The sequence below is a fragment of the Hippocampus guttulatus genome, chromosome 18 (assembly GCF_054856545.1).
Source record: "Hippocampus guttulatus isolate MCC_2025c chromosome 18, RoL_Hgut_1.0, whole genome shotgun sequence".
NCBI lineage: Eukaryota > Metazoa > Chordata > Actinopteri > Syngnathiformes > Syngnathidae > Hippocampus > Hippocampus guttulatus.
Window position 1 is genome coordinate 533,141 of NC_141278.1, and position 16,259 is coordinate 549,399.

The 16,259-nt window shown below is 42.8% G+C and overlaps 1 long non-coding RNA gene and 1 other non-coding gene across 2 annotated transcripts; both read left to right on the plus strand.

The window, feature by feature from the left end:
• Positions 1–3,158: 3,158 nt before the first annotated feature.
• LOC147190448 (uncharacterized) lies at positions 3,159–11,104 on the plus strand. The gene is made up of 3 exons (XR_015103621.1): positions 3,159–3,405; positions 4,816–4,875; positions 10,264–11,104. It is a non-coding gene; the product is annotated as an uncharacterized LOC147190448 (long non-coding RNA).
• Positions 11,105–15,821: 4,717 nt separating this feature from the next.
• trnak-cuu (transfer RNA lysine (anticodon CUU)) lies at positions 15,822–15,894 on the plus strand. The gene has a single exon. It is a non-coding gene; the product is annotated as a tRNA-Lys (tRNA).
• The last annotated feature ends 365 nt before the right edge of the window (positions 15,895–16,259 follow it).

Consider the following 16,259-nt stretch of genomic DNA (forward strand, 5'->3'; position numbering starts at 1 on the left):
TACATTGGGGGTCCGCAAATGAATTTGCACTAAATCATTAGGCCGTATCAACTTTTTCAAAAAGTGCATTTGTGTCAATACAACAAACGAGTATTCCTTGCTAGTGTCTAGCTAAGCAAAACAGCAGCATCCATGTCTTGATGCACTGCTGTTCATTAGTGCATCAGAAAATGAGATGGGCATGATTACTATATTACACCAAGTCACTGATAGTGTGGTGCATTCGCTTGACTTCAGTACAGGGAGTATGGGTTTAGTTGCCATTCAGTGACCGTGACTGTGAACGTGAGAGTGACCCGTGATTCCTTGGCGACAAGTTCAGAATGTAGTCCACCATTCGCCCGAAGTTGGCTGGGATAGGCCCCTGCCCCCCGCCCCCGCTATCCTCAATAAGAAATACCCGGAACAGAAAATGGATGCATATTATTACCTTCACCAGTTGGCGCTCGCTCGTCTTTTCATACTTTGGCCCGGTGGAGGCGATGAACAAGTGTAACGCATTAAACTGTCCACACGGTGGTGGCACAGCACCAGAAGAAATGAACGCTCACCTTCTTTGCTGTTTAGCGTTTAAAATGACTTGTTTCAGTACTGTAGATGACAATGATTTAATCCGAACGAATATAAACCATATATGGCATTTAAATATCATATACACTGACATGAGTGAGGACCACAATGGATCTACAAGAGTTTTACATTTTAGGAAAATTTAAAACATACAAAAGGCTAACCGAACAATTATGCTTTTCAGTTTTTGATTTGATTTTGTTTAATTACATTTACTTTTAAATTTGCAGTTTATTTTTTACAAAGTATGCATTCGTCATTATATTCTGTGCTTGTGAATTGTGTACTTTCCATTTTAATCTGGTGTAAAATAAGTACATTTTTAGTATTCGGGTTTTAAGATAAGGTAAAATAAGATAACCTTTATTCGGCTCACAGTGGAGAAATTCGCAACAGGTTAATTTGTCTCAATCCAAATATTAAAATGGATCTAAAGTTTAGATGTTGGCTTCACCGCACTGCAAACACCGCACTTCCCCCTAGAGTCGCCGCAATTCGTCGCCAGTGTGTATCATCAATCAAAAATAAACACCTCCCTCAAATCATGACAGGTCAAGAATTATGTGAAAATGACAACGCTATTAGATTCCACCTAATGGGCTTGTAGGCACACAGGAGAGATGAGCTGCTGAGCCCATTTGGATATGTTGCTAACCAAAACAGCAGCACCCGACAGGGCAACGTAAACGGTGTGTTCAACTTACCACGGCACGTTGTCAACACGACTTCTGCAAGCAGTATTGAAGACAAGATCACTTCATCTGGAGACAGCGACTGGTTTTCCAGTACACTTTTGACATCGTGGCAACTCTACAATATATGCTGCCAACCAAAACAACTGCACTTACCGAGGCATGCAAACTGTAGAAGTATGGCATCTCAGCGCATGTTGTAAATGTGTTCCCTATGCAGTACTCAAGACCGTATGAGAAGACAAGGTATTTAGAGGTTATTAGGATTCCAGTAGATCCTGTGTTGCGAACCAAAATAATGTCGCATTAGGCCGAGATGACTATTTAGATTCTGGTTGACTCTGACATGTTGTCATGCCATTATCTTGCAAACCAAAGCAGCAGCACCTACAAAGGCACATAAATGGTAAAAATGTGGCGTCTTATCACACATTGTGCAGTATTTGTGCAGTGACGGTGAGCATTCCAGGTGATGTGGTTCCCCCACAATGTTGTGTTTATAACAGAAACAGCGTGCATGCTGTCAATAAATACCTTGTGCTGGGCCAAATGTGTTCTTGCGTTCGGTCAATTTCTATTCGTCTCACGGCAAATAAATGCATGACTCAAATGGAGGGATGCAGTTGAACGGCGAGGGCGGCTGGTTTCCTAAAAAAGAGAATAAAAGAGAAAAATGGTTGAGTTGGATGGCTTCTAAATGGCGCTGATTTGCATGTCTGGTGAGACACTGTGTGCATATCTTAGTGTGGAGGTATGTGGCCACTCGTCTAGACAGACATGACATGGCCGGGTCAACTTCTTGCATGCAAATGTTGAGACGGCATGACTGCGCGCGCGCGCGCACGCACGCACGCAGGTACGCACGCGCGCACAATGGTCTTTGGGTGGATTGGCTTTCATTGATGGGACTCCCAACATTTGGGATTATCATGTTAATTAAGGGAACCTTGTGGAGACTGTGGCAGACATCAGCATCGTGCACGGGCATCTTTGCAAAGAAGAAATTACTTTCTGATGAGTTTGCAAGCATCCCATAGCTTTTCTTACTGGGATTTAACATGAGGACTTTACACGACCAATCAATATGCGGTATATGGACCCACCAATTTTGAATATTGATACTGTTGCAGGACCTTGTTGATAATCTGGGAATCTTTGGGGGGGGGGGGGGTTCAAATCAGGATAACAATGTATTCTGTTTCCCTGGAAATCAGTTTCAAATATGTTGTAATGGCCTTAATTTTCCTTTTTCAATTCCAAATTACAAACGAGAATATATTTATTCTGCCCGTCTCCCCTCACTTTTTCTAGGCTCCAGCACCCCCCACGACCCTAGTGAGGATAAAGCGGTTCAGAAGATGAATGAATGAATGAATATATTGCTTTATTTTTTCCTTTTTTCTTTAAAAAAAAGAAGACACTACTGTATCCCGCTTTCTTCAATAAATTATAAGAAGATTACGCTTTTAATTCTCCTGTAGTTTTTTTCCTTCCCTTGGAAAAGAAGTGGGACTCAATTTATTTAGCTGGCCTTATTTCTTTACTTTTCATGTTTTTTTTAAAAAAATCCAAACATGTACAAAACACAATAGAAAGCCCTCGATGATCAATAAAGTCGAACACATTGCTCCCGAGAACCATTTTGTGTATCCAACCTACACATTTGGGGCAGGCTAACCCGTTTTATTTCAAACCTCCAAACCATTAGAAAGAGCCCCGATATGTGCTGCAATGACAAAGACGAAAATGAACACCTTGTACCTTTTCGAGTGCATGTGTCAATTACAAGTGAGCCTTCATATCTGTGCAGAGGCATCTCACTGGAGGAGGAGGAAGGTGTGGACCACTGACTCGCAAAGAGGGGGCGTAGCCTCGGGGGTGCATATATGAATTAGGACAAATGAGTTGCTCGTGCACTCGAAGGGACACGAGGCGCTGCTGTTGATGGTGGTGGCGGTGTAGTCCTCTGCGGCGCGGACCGTGCCATCTTACGCCTCCTGGAATGGAGGGGGGGGGGGCTGAGGATGCGAGGATGTGATTTTAAGAAGCGGAGAAAATCAATGGACGAGGCCGTGGAGACGTCACGACACGCGCCGCTCGCGGAGGCTCTCATCATCTGGGGACGCCAGCGGAGGGACCACCGGTAGGAAAACGTCCTCTTGCGTGGATTTGTCAAGTGCATTTTTGTATTGTAGGGAAGGCGTCTTTATGCGTTCGGGAGGCTGGCAGAGCATTTACACTCAGGCCCAGACTAGTAAGACCCGCGTGTATCCAAATCCTTATTCTCATTTTGCCCCCCCCCCCCCACCCCACCCCACCCCACCCCGAAAAAAAAAGTGATCAAGAAATAGAGTGGACTTTGCGCCACTTTGCAGAGTTGGCACTTTTGCGTCACATGCATCTCACACACGACGAAGACAGGTTCCCGTCTGGATTCACGCGTATCGACGTATTTTCGAGATCCCCTTGCACGATGACGTCTCGGTGCGTAAATTCTAGCGAATAATACGCGACATACAGCAGTCCACGGGCAGTGTTTGTGCACGAGCATGCCCAAGCAGATTGGGCCTGTTGGAGTTGTTAAGGGGGTCGAAGCGGCCTCGTCTTGCACCGTAATTGCCGTTTCCAAAAAGAAAATCGAAAAAGTGTGCAAACGTGGAAGCAAAAAGGGTACTTGAACCCAACAGTTGCGTTCGCCGGTCACACAAGACTGTCCCGATTGCATTTAAACTCAGCAGACACGGACAGGCACAATTACAATGAACGGATTTGGCAAAATATGAAACAAAAAAAAAATCATGAAAGTTTGCAAAAACAATCGAAGGGCTTCAATTCAGTAAATTCGCAGTTCGCACAAGTCTCACCGTAAATTTCACTAAACGACGACAATCTTTTGAAAACAGAAGAGTGTGCGAAAAGCAAACAAGCACACACAACACACACACAAAATAAAAGGTACTATTTGAAGTCATCAGTTACGTACACGACTGACACAAGTCAGCATAGTGCAAAACAAACAAAAAAAATCCTCAAAATATAGGCCTACATCAAGACTCACTGACATTGAATTCTACTTAAAAGTATTTGGAGCTAAGTGTTGCCTTTGAATTCAACAGTTGCGTTCAGGGTTCTCACAAGATGCCCTAGATTCCCTCCCCACCGTAATTGCGCAAAACGAATTGCGATCTTTTTCAACAAGACTGAAGTGATAAAAAGGAGATTTACGACAATTAACAGATTACAGTATTTTTATTGGTTTAAAAAATCTGAAAATGTGCAAAAGAGTGAAAAAAACAAAACGCTTTAGCTCAACTGTTGCGTTCAAAGCGCGCGCGCGCGCACACACACACACACACACGCACGATGACGTGCATTATTACATAAGGCCCTTCGCTTAATACCCGCTCTATTGATGTCATTTTGGACCATTTAAATAGTGAGGAGACACGAAACAAGCGTATTGTTTTATGGGCTGCTAATGAACGGTTTCGTTTTGCCCTCAAGTCATCAACGAGATGCCAAAATGACGTGCAGTTTTCTTGTTTACGACCAGGATCCTCAACGACAAAAAGCGTCATAGTAGAAGTTGGATTGCTGCCTCCGCCTCATATAGGTAAGTCCTGTATTACGATGATTAATATAACAGAACGTATCATTACACTCGGTATTATTTGTCTCCCACTTAGTCGCATTTACAGCGCCATTTTACGGCTCGTTTTCTCATTTTACTGCCGCAACGCACACCGCGATGTCGACCACCTGGGAGGACAACGATTGTGTGTCAATAATGTCAGAAAACGGACCGGGAGTATGTATTTTGATTACACTGCCCCTTGCTTGCATATAGGGGAACCTATCATACCTAGCAAATATCACTGAAAGATTACGACAATTGGCGTTTCTAATTAATTCAAGTTTCACACAAACAAGACAACTCAAATGTCCTATAAGAGAAACAGAATTTAAATATATCATGTATGTAAAAAAAAAAGAAAAGTAAATTACATTTTAAACCATTTAGATCATTATTTTAAATATTATAAGAGCAACGGACTCGTGTGTGTGTGTGCGTGTGTTAAAGAAAAGTAGTACATCTTATTCTTGTTTAACGTTGCTCTTTTATTCGTTACTTTTTTAGTGGCTTTCGTGTATATGTGTGTGTAGTAATTGATGATCACACCTGACCTCTGCCCGTGCCCAGGTTGTGACGTCACGGAATGCCATTGGGAAAACAATTATAGAGAAAACAAATAAACCGAAAAAATACTTAAAATTCAAAAATGTATTTGTCAAAGTTATTGTCAAACAGCGATCCGGAGGGAATGAATGAATAGATCTTGTATATTTTGTATCAACATGATTTCAATATGATCATGTTGCATTTAAGATGATCCTTTTAATGTAACACATCAAGCCCGGTGCCACATAGTTCACGTATTAAAGCTCTGGATTAAAAAATTTGCTCGGGATGATATATCAGCACAGTGAAAACCTTTAGGTCAAACGTTGACTGAATATTACAGGACAACTCGTGGAAACCGAACATTCACCATCGAATTTATCATGTCATTTGGTGGACCTGAGAAAAACCGTTGACCCTGTTTGGGAAGAAAAAAGACTTCCCACCTCTCTTTTAGTCCATGCTAGTTCATAATCACATTTCATTGTGTGTCTGAAATGAATGTGCCTTTGATTCATGTTGTTCTCCTAATTTTTGCTTGGTCCTTGCAGGTGCATACGAGGCAGTGTAGTGGTGTGTGTGTGTGTGTGTGTGTGTGTGTGTGTGTGTGTGTGAGAGAGAGAGAGAGAGAGAGAGTTTCAGGCCTGAGGGGTTGTCTGTTATCTTTGGTTATCTAGCTGTATGAGTGCCGTACATTCTTCATAAAGCTAGATAACCGAAAGTAACAAGAATCCCATTACATGCCTGCACGGCTCATGGAAAATCAACAAGAACACACGCAACATACTATCATGTCGGGGGGAAAAAAGGTAGGATGGTGTGCTGCAAAAGGGTGTGTGTGTGATATGCTAATCAGTGTTTAAACGGTCTTACGTGGACCCAAGTGTGAATCACCTGAGAGTCAATGTTTTTTCTCAGGTCCACCAAGGGACATGATAAATTTGATGGTGAATGTTCGGTTTCCACGAGTTGCCTTGTAATATTCAGTCAACGTTTGACCTAAAGGTTTTCACTGTGCTGATATATCATCCTGAGCAATTTTTTTAATCCAGAGCTTTAATACGTGAACTATGTTAAGCGATTGGCAATCGCTTAACTTGTCTAAGTCGAACACCCAAATTGTCTGACACCAAAATTTCTCTCTCATAACGGGAGGTGGGGCGATTACCCGAGTCGTAGATGGAAAAATCGAGAGGATAATCAATTCCAAAAAGTTTCCTTCATGATCTGAGCCCTAGTTAAGATGAATAAGTAACGACATTCATTTCAGTGAATACACTGATCAGACAGACGAAAGATTTCTCACAGTACAGTACAAAGCAAATAGATAAATACCAGTGCGCAACACTTGAGTTCTCCAAATCGCTTCCACTGATTAGTTTTTCAAATGATCACTGATCCACTATTTCTAGAAAATCACAACAGCCCATCACCGATGAGCTATTTTTGTAGCAGGCCTTCGGGCTACTCATGTGATCCTTGGGGGAGGCCCGTGCCAACGGGCACCACATTGGTGACGCCAGCTTTGAAACCATAATTATGCCACAAACTATTATGCCCAGAAGTTACTCCATTTACTGCACTTCGATCACCATTAATATATTTTATACATTGCAACAGATGCAGAAGGTAAACGTGGATAATTGCTCGATCTTGCGTCTCAGCTCTCATGCGGTCATTTTGTGGGCTCTCTGTGTTAAAGAGGCTTCTTGTGATCGTTTGGCTTCCTGTCGAAAAGAAGTAGACTTAAGGAAAAAAAAACATGCCACTTTTACGCCGTTTTGTGTTTTCACATCCTGCTTTCGCTTCGCTTTCGCCTCATTCACTTAATTTCTTTCTTCTGCTCTTTTTTCCCAGCGTGCCTTCTCAGATGGTCGGGCCTGATTTGTATGCATTTGCATAATGAATGTCATTTGCATGCTTGGGGGCAGACCATACCATGAGAATGGCTGTGTGTGTGTGTGTGTGTGTGTGTGTGTGTGCGTGCGTGTGCGTGTGTTTTTTTTCATGTGCCTGCCATGTTTTTTTTTAATATGCAAAATGACCACGTTGGGTGTTTGTAGCGGTACCACGTGTGAATGAAAATAACTTGCGTGCGTCCGTCGTGGCATCATGCCCACCTCAGCAATGCGACTCGCTTCTCAATCCCATAATCCTCCTCTCTCTTCCTCCGCCCCGCCCTCTCCCACGCACGCAAGTCGCAGCCTTGCCACCATCTTAGGTGAAAGACTGGCACAAAATGGCAGCTCAGGAGAAAGCGCATGATGGCCGCCTTACCCCCTCTCTCCTCGCACTTTACATGAACCTCCATGCTTTTCCGCGCCATTGCCCAGACTGGAAAAGGTGTTAATTACCGTCACTGTGTTAATTGTAGCCCACACCACCCCGCCCCAGGGGGATGAGAAAGGAAGAAACTGAGCGCTGATGCTTTTTGGGCGCCTGACATTTTTTAAGGCAGCTGTGGTTTGGGCGTCACGGCACACGCTGAGGCTAACGGACGAGCGCTTTTGTTTGTTGTCCGACATTTTGGATCACTTCTACGTAACGTTTGAGGATCCTTTGCGTGGATTCTTTGGTTTTAGAAAGGAGCAAAAAACGCCTATGACTGCAAGGTGCCATAATTGCCACTGCTGTCAAAGGCTGTGGGGATCCCCGCAAGAGAATTTGACGCGGTCCATATACTTTGATACATACTACTTTGAGCAAATACTTACATATGGGGGGGGGGGGGGGGCCCTTGGTTTTCAGTGGACCTGGCATATGACATTTTGATCAAACATGAAGCACGGTTAGAGCTACACTTACTGTTTCTCATTTGATTGATTTGAATTTATGGCCTAAAAATGTTTTTCCTGCAAATAGTTAGGATGACTCATTTCGAGGTTCCAAATGGCGCACAAAGATTTTCAATTGATTTTTTAAAATATGGTCTATGGCCTAGAATAGTATTTAATCCAAATATTCTACTCTAATTATAATTTTAATTTCCGTGATTTTTGTGCGGCCCTTGGAAAGGGCAGACACATGCGAGTTGCCATAGAGATTCTTCGGCCAAGGCGTTGACTTTCACCTCCAAGTGCAAGAATGTCGCAATTGTTTTGGCATTTTCAGATGATAATAAAAGCGGGACGTTCATCTAAACACGGTGCAATGATTCAGGATGACTTGTGTGCGTGGGAAGGAAAAAGTGTCGTAAGTAAACGTGGGAAGAAGAAGAGGAGGATGGGGTGGTCGGGGGGGGGGGGGGGGGTACAGATAGACGAGGCGAGGCGGCCCGCGACAGTGAGATCTCAATAGTCAGAGACCTTCTTTGTGCTTGTGTGTGAGGTTTCTTTGGGGCGGGGGTTGTTTATTGGGGGGAGTGGGGTGTCCTTCCCCGGGCCCTCAGACAAGCGACACTTTGTCCTCCCAAATGCGCGGCGGCACTTGTGGCGTAACGCCATTATTTAGGCCAGTGGAGGGAGCGTGAGTCTGGCGACCAGCTTAACCAAAATGCCAATTAGAGCTGGATGGCCCTGATTAATGGACAAGGCAGATTGGTAAACAATGGCGGCCATTGTCCGCGTGGGGCCCCCCGCTGGCCAACCCGGCACCCTGTCTCTAACACGCAGGCCCCTACCCCGCTCATTCCGTTCTCACAGTCCTAACACAGACAAGCCTGTTTCACACGGAGATCCAGCAAAATTTACACAATTACTGCACGCACTTTCACACTGCAACCTGCAGTCAGATAATTAGATGACTCCAGTGTCATGTGTGAGAAAGAAAATAGTCGTTCACCGTCCTCTTTGCTATGCTACCCCCTGAAGGCAGAAAATTGACATGTTGACTTAGCTTTTAAAAATGGTGCTTTTACAAGTAAAACCACTTCCACATAGAGATGCCACAACATTTACACACCCCTGCTCATCTTTTGCGGAATCCTCTGACTCATCGGCGGCATCTCCTTTAACAACGTCACCGTCTCAGGCGGTGTAAGAGGGGCGTCTGTTTAACGCATAGATTCTGCAACATTGCTGCATCAGGTTTACCAATCTTTGACTTTTACACAGAACCCAGCATATAGAATACTAATCTAGGATTGCAGCTCCTTTCACATAGGTGTCGTCATTCCTTGGCAAAAAAACTGTCAGGTTGACTACATCTCTTCCTATGCTGTGTCGTTGCTGTTTACACAAAATTAGCTTTAGCCATTAACTCCTCCTGCTCTACAACGTTGTTGTGGTGAGGTGAATGCCCAAGAATGTGCACGACACACTTACTGAAGTTGTGAAGTGACTAAAAAGACCAAAATGTGCAAATGTGTTTGGTTATGATATGCAATATGGCAATGAATAAATAACCCGAGAGGTTCCTCCTCTTTTATTATAACCATGCGATGCTCTATTTAGCTCTACATTTCAATACAACCTACACTTTTTTCCCCCCTTCTTAAGCATACGAGCTGCATAATTAGCCCGCAGCATACGCCAATCAGGACCGTGCCGATGCGCGGCTGCCATGGCAACCCAATCAGGGCTCGTAACCTCCCCTTCGAATAAGAGCGTGGGATAAAACATGTTGGGGAGTTGAGACAATGACGGAGGGATGAGGAGGAGCAGGAGGCTGGCGGCCATATTAGTGTGCCATCTGCGGGCAGTAAACTACAGTTTACAATGTGTGTGTGGGGGGGGGGGACGATACAACGCTTTGTATTTTTAAAACATTGGGTAGCTCAGTATATGTGTGATTTACAATAAATAGGCATGCATTTATCTTTTATATTATTTAGGTGTGTAGATACATACTGTATTTAATGTACTTTACTCTGTCTTCTTACAGGGTGTTTTGGACACTTTTTCTGGACTTTGAAAGCTATTAAAAGTGGGGAAAAACACCAAGACATGGACCAACCGACCTCGTTCTGATGGACAGGAGACTGGATGCATGATGTGAAATGCTTTTATGATTAAGTTACATATCATTCAAATTATTTGTATTCGGTAGCTATGCACTTCTGTTGGGACTCATTAGAATAAGAGTGTATTTGTAGAATTGAAGAGAACGAGACATAGAGTATGTTAGTTAAAAATGTTTCATTTGTACATCGCTGGTGATTTCATGATTTGGTTTGATTTGACTTGAACAATCAAATGTTTGACAATCTGCAACTGCACAACGTATCTGCTGTTTTGTACAGTATTTGGTTCTCATGAATTTGCACACGGGGCAGAATGCAGTGCTCAAAATCACCATGGAATGCTTATTATCTATGCAGAAAGAAAAGAGCATGTAGGTTTTGCAATATGAGTTCTTTGCACATTTTAACATTTGTTGGGTTTAACGGCTTGATACGGGTTCATCAAGTTGATGACTACTCGAATATCTGAGCATATGTGCAATTTGGAAGGTTTTACGAGTCTATTTGATATCAGTGACATCAGAAACGTTTTGTGTTGGGAGTATGTCATGATATTGTATATTTGGAGGGATTCTATATTCGAAAATGGCCTATGACCATTTATTGCACACATCCTAAGCCCTGTTTGCACATGACTTTGTTCTATGCAACTTTGATGCGCTCAATGAAAAATGTTTATAGTGAGACAATGTCTATATCCCCCACCCCCCACCCCAACACAGTTCTCTGGTGCATCTCAATAAATTTGAATATTGTGGAAGAGTTTTAGATCTCACAGTTTTCTCTATGAAAAACAAAACAAAACAATTATTGTTTCAAGACTATTTCATCCTACACCCTTTGGAGTTTTCCGTGATATTGTAATTCATTAAGATGTGTCTGTATCAAAACTATTTGGCAGACATGAAATGGCTTTTCGTGAATTCACATGAAATGATAAATACATTCCGCTCGACCAGAAGCAGCTGTTGCCGGGCATGTTTCCGACCACCCCTCCATTCACATCGGTTGATCGATGTCTACAGGCCGTGCACAGTTCCAAAGGTGAGCCAGAGTCACATCTTGGTGTGTCTGGAGTAAAACACGCTGCGGCTGTTCTTGGGGAGGGACGGGCCTCTGCCTCTGGATGCTGTTGTGCTGTGAGTGGGACTTAAGCGAGAAAAAGATCCAAGGACAGTAGCTATGCAACTAATTTCAAGTCCCTAAAAGACTTCAGCCATAAGTCTCTTGCGCAAAGAGAGCCCCCAACAATGGTGGATCAGAGCTGGCCTCAAAACAGCAACTTTTTTTTCCCCCCGACATCCCATTTCTATTGCAACTCTGAGCACTACTTCAGATCGGGTAAACTCGAGTATCCCCGACTCTGACTTATGAACGAGATCCCGAGTGATGAATGAGGGGGGCCATATGAGAGGTAGGGCCCGCTGGCCCAGACAGCAGAAAAAGTTACGGGGAGCCGTCTGATTATAATGGAATCAATAACAAGACAAAAAGCTCACGTCTGGGAGGGAAAAATCGTGGGAAGTGCCGGCAAGAGCCTGATTAGCATGCTGCCTAGCAAGTCCCTGTAGGAGGGCGGGCGGGACCCTATGGTGAAGAATGACTACGCGGGACAGGCGGGGGGAACGGCGAACTTGCAGAGGGCCAGACTGGGGATGCGGAAAGTCAAGGAAGACAGCTTCACAAAGACAGACATGGGAGGGTGCATGGGGGCGGGTCTTGAGGGGTTCCTGGGCGCTGTGAAATTGGGTGGCGTGAGGGAAACAAGTTCAAGTTCAAGAGCAAAATGCTGGCAGATGAGAGCCAAAATGTATCGCTGCAAAAAAGCTGTCGTCTGACAAATGTGAGCCAAAAATATATTTCGGTGAAGCGAAATAGAAAAATACACTTTTAAAGGTAAATGTAAATTATTACTTTTTGCACCTGAAAAAAAAAGGATCAGATAAGATTTTTCAATAGCCTAATTAAAATGAACACAAATCGCTAAACGTTACAGTGTGACTTTATGATGGTGAAAATTTAAATTGTATTTTGAATAAAAATAAATATCTCAAAAAAGGTAGAGAAAGAAAACAATTAACCGAAGAAAACAATTCACCCAATTTCTTATCCTAAAAAAAACTTCCTTCGTTATTTCATTTCCCATTCTACTACTGGGCCTATAATTGCATAGCGATCATTGGTTATACTGTAGCTCTGATGTGTCGGGTGGAATCTGTGTGAAAGTTGCTGAAAAAGTGATTACTCCTCGCCAATCAACAAAGAAATCTAATGAAAATAAGACAAAAAAAAGTCACATGGCTTTGGTGCGAAATGCAAGCGGCAGAATGCAGCAGGTGTTTTCAGATGGACAATCCTTTGCCACTCAACGAGGAAATTACTTCCACCCAGGTCAGAGGTTAATAAATTTAAGTTTAAAAGGCCATCTGAGAGGGTCAGGCTGAGCCATCTCGCTTCTGAAACCACACACACACACGCAAGCAGGTCAATGATGTGTTGTCAGTTGGTGAATTAGGAAGGAAGTGACCATTGTCCATCTGCCCCTGAGGTCACACCTCTTCATGTCATGCTCAATTCCTGCCCCCTAATAAGACCTTAATATGGCAATATAGTCTGACTCGAAGGTGGGCCAAAGTCAGAAAAATGTCGACAGTTCTCGCAAAAAAAAAAAAAAACCCAAAAAACAAAAAAAGAAGACAAGAAAACAAATATTTATGAAAATGATAACTAGACGTGATGACATATTTAACCGATTTTGACCGGCTTCCGTAGTTCAAAGATTATCCCGTCCAACATGTATTGCTTCCAAACTGCAAACTGAATTTAGTTTCTAGATTCAGAGACTACACTTCTGATGCCTGTATTTCTCAAAGGAGACGAGCAACTCCAATTCCTGCGAAGAAGGCAAGGACGTGAGCAAAATTACTCCTTTGAGTCAGTTACAATATAGAGGGATTGTAATTGCTTGATTCTGAACACAACCACATCCCAGTTATAAAAGAGGGTGATTTCAAATGTTTACTTTCCCCTTGGGAAAAGATAAAAATCAAATGATATACACACGTCACAGGTGAAAAAAAGTTATAAAATGTGGTCTACCGTTGTTGTTGTTGTTGTTGTTTTTTTTGTTAATAGAGTAAAAACTTTAAATGGGACTGTGTAGACTTTTATATCGACTGAATGTTGCAAAAATTCAATTTCTGGTTTTATGGTTATTTTCAGACATCGTAATTGTCCCACTCCAAATTGTACCTCTCTTTGGGGCTTTGCGACTTAGTGGAGATTCTGCTGATACGTTGAATGTATGACAACGACCCCGTGAATCATGGGAGCAAGTGATTTAGACCAAAAAATGCTATACAATTTTCCCTGGGATCTCCATGCAGTTGCACACCACCACTCAGGCGGCCCACCTTTGAGCAAACATTCCCAGACCACTGATGGCAAGATGGCAACAAAACAATAGCGCACGCCTCGGTCGGTGTGTAAAAAAAACTGATCAGGGGGTACAAAACATTGAGCAGAAATCAGCCGTGAGCGTGTCATGGCACGCCGGAGGGTCTGACTGCTTAATTAGACATATAAAGAGCCTGGGTCAGACGGTGCAGACAGCCAAAGAAAAGGCGGGCGAGATGAGGCCCTTCAAACTGTCTGCATCATACTGTGTGTGTGTGTGTGTGTGTGTGTGTGTGTGTGTGTGTCTGGGTTATGCTGTGAGAAAGTGTGCACTGCGTCTGGGGCACATGTGTGTGCTTTCATGCAGGCTGATGTGGTTGAAGTGACTTCAGAGTGTGTGTGCGTGCGTTTGAGTCGGAATGGTTGCATAAGACAACCAGCATAAAATAACCACATGTAATTCATGTGCAGAAATTATGGACATATTTAAAGAAGCTTTCCGATGGGGGAAAAAAAAATCACTTTATATATTTTCATACATAGACAAATATCAAAGGAGCATCATCCACTTCAGATTAACACATTTTTAAAAATATTCTTAATTACGGTTAAATACTGAATACGTTTTAACAACCTAAGAGGTTGAAGCTAGTATTATTTTAATATTTTTTTTCTGGTTTGCCGATATTGAAACATATCCCAGTAGGACACTCAAGTATAGAACGGTGAATCGGAACCTCTAGTGCAGTGTTTTCCGCAAACATTATTTTATTTCAAGTGAAACTGGAGTTTGATACAAAATTAAAAAGGAGTAATATGGATAAACGGTGAGAAATCGTTGACGTGCCTTGCTAGGTGTTTTAGTTAGGAAGACCACATTGTGAAAGAGCAACATGTCAGTGTCAAGTGGCATGCTAGGGCGACATAATGCAGGATCGTGTAAATAGCATGTAAATCTGTAAATCAAGCCTGGTTGCTTGGAAAGTATTCATTCATATGACAAGAGAATTACTACTGGTACTGGATTTGTCTGGACCGCTTGTGTGTCTGTTCCCGCAATATGTTTAAAATAGGCGAGTATGTGAGTGAGGGGCGAAGAGCGGTGCAGAATGAACAGTGAAAACAAGTCAGGAGCACTCGTAATGACCACTTATTCCCACTCACTCTTTGTTGCCTGCGACCAGACGCGACAGCTCATCATGGAAAGGAGTCTACTGCTGCCGTGTTGCTGGTGAGAACCGACTTGAAGTCCTCTATCTATCCCAGCTGCAGCTTCTCTCCCTTTTTTTGCCTGTGACGCACAGAGGAGAGGGTCAGAGTTCAAATAAGTTCACAGGATGGAGGGTCTTTCAAATGTTAATGCCACAAGGGGAGCACCAGATGAACACGGCAGCGATGAGGACGTGGTCGCCAGTGTTTGTTGAAATGCGACTCTCTCACGTTTGATGGACGCGTCGGTTTAGCAGGTGGACGTCAATGACTTCAGATCATTAGGTCAAAAGTCACGTGTAAATAGGAATAAAAGGAAGGATTTGCGGTTACTTATAGACATTTTATATGATTGATGTCTCCCATAGCCAAACAACACTGGTGGAACCATAAAAGTGGAGCATGTTTGACTTGCAGTTGTTGCACATTCAAAACGGTTGTAACTACAGACCCAAAACTGTTGACATCATAAAACTACAGTATTTTTATCTGCACAGAGAATGTTTTAAGTAACATGTCAACAAATACATTTTAATTTCACTATTTGCAGTCTTGGAGATGACAGTAAAAGGAGTCATCCCGGTCCATTTGATTTTGTTCCAGGAATAAAGTGTTTTACATGTGTACATGTTGCAGCAAGTTACATTTCTGGGTTCACGCTCATCATCAATTTTCTCTCTCTACAATCACTGTGATGATTTAAAACACGTGCGCGCACACACGCAAGCTAATCACTTTTAGAGATGGATACTTGACATTTATTGTATTCATTTAGCTTTGATTTATCCAGGTAGCATAATTAAAAATAGATTTTCAATTACCCATACCGCAGCAGTGTCATACTTTACTCAGCAGAGCAACCAAGTACATCATCGCCCGGCTAGCTCAGTCGGTAGAGCATGAGACTCTTAATCTCAGGGTCGTGGGTTCGAGCCCCACGTTGGGCGTCATATTTTTTTTTCTCAATTCAAAGTCCCAAATTACGTTGCAAAATCATTGTCACAAACTGAACCTTACCAGTTTTCATTTACATACAACCTAAAAAAAGGTTTCCTGTTCCCTCAATTCAAAGTCCCAAATTATGTTGCAAAATCATTGTCACAAACGGAACCTTTCCAATTTACATACAACCTAAAAAAGGGTTTCCTGCAGCAATTTCATGATAATAATACTCAAATGTAAAAGCTGAATGTTTAAATCATGTGATCATGTACCGTGACTTTAGTCTTTATGTCGATCACGAACGAGGAGCTCGTGACGTATATCGACGACCATTTTAGTTACGCTCAGAACTTGAAGCAATGCCGCCATC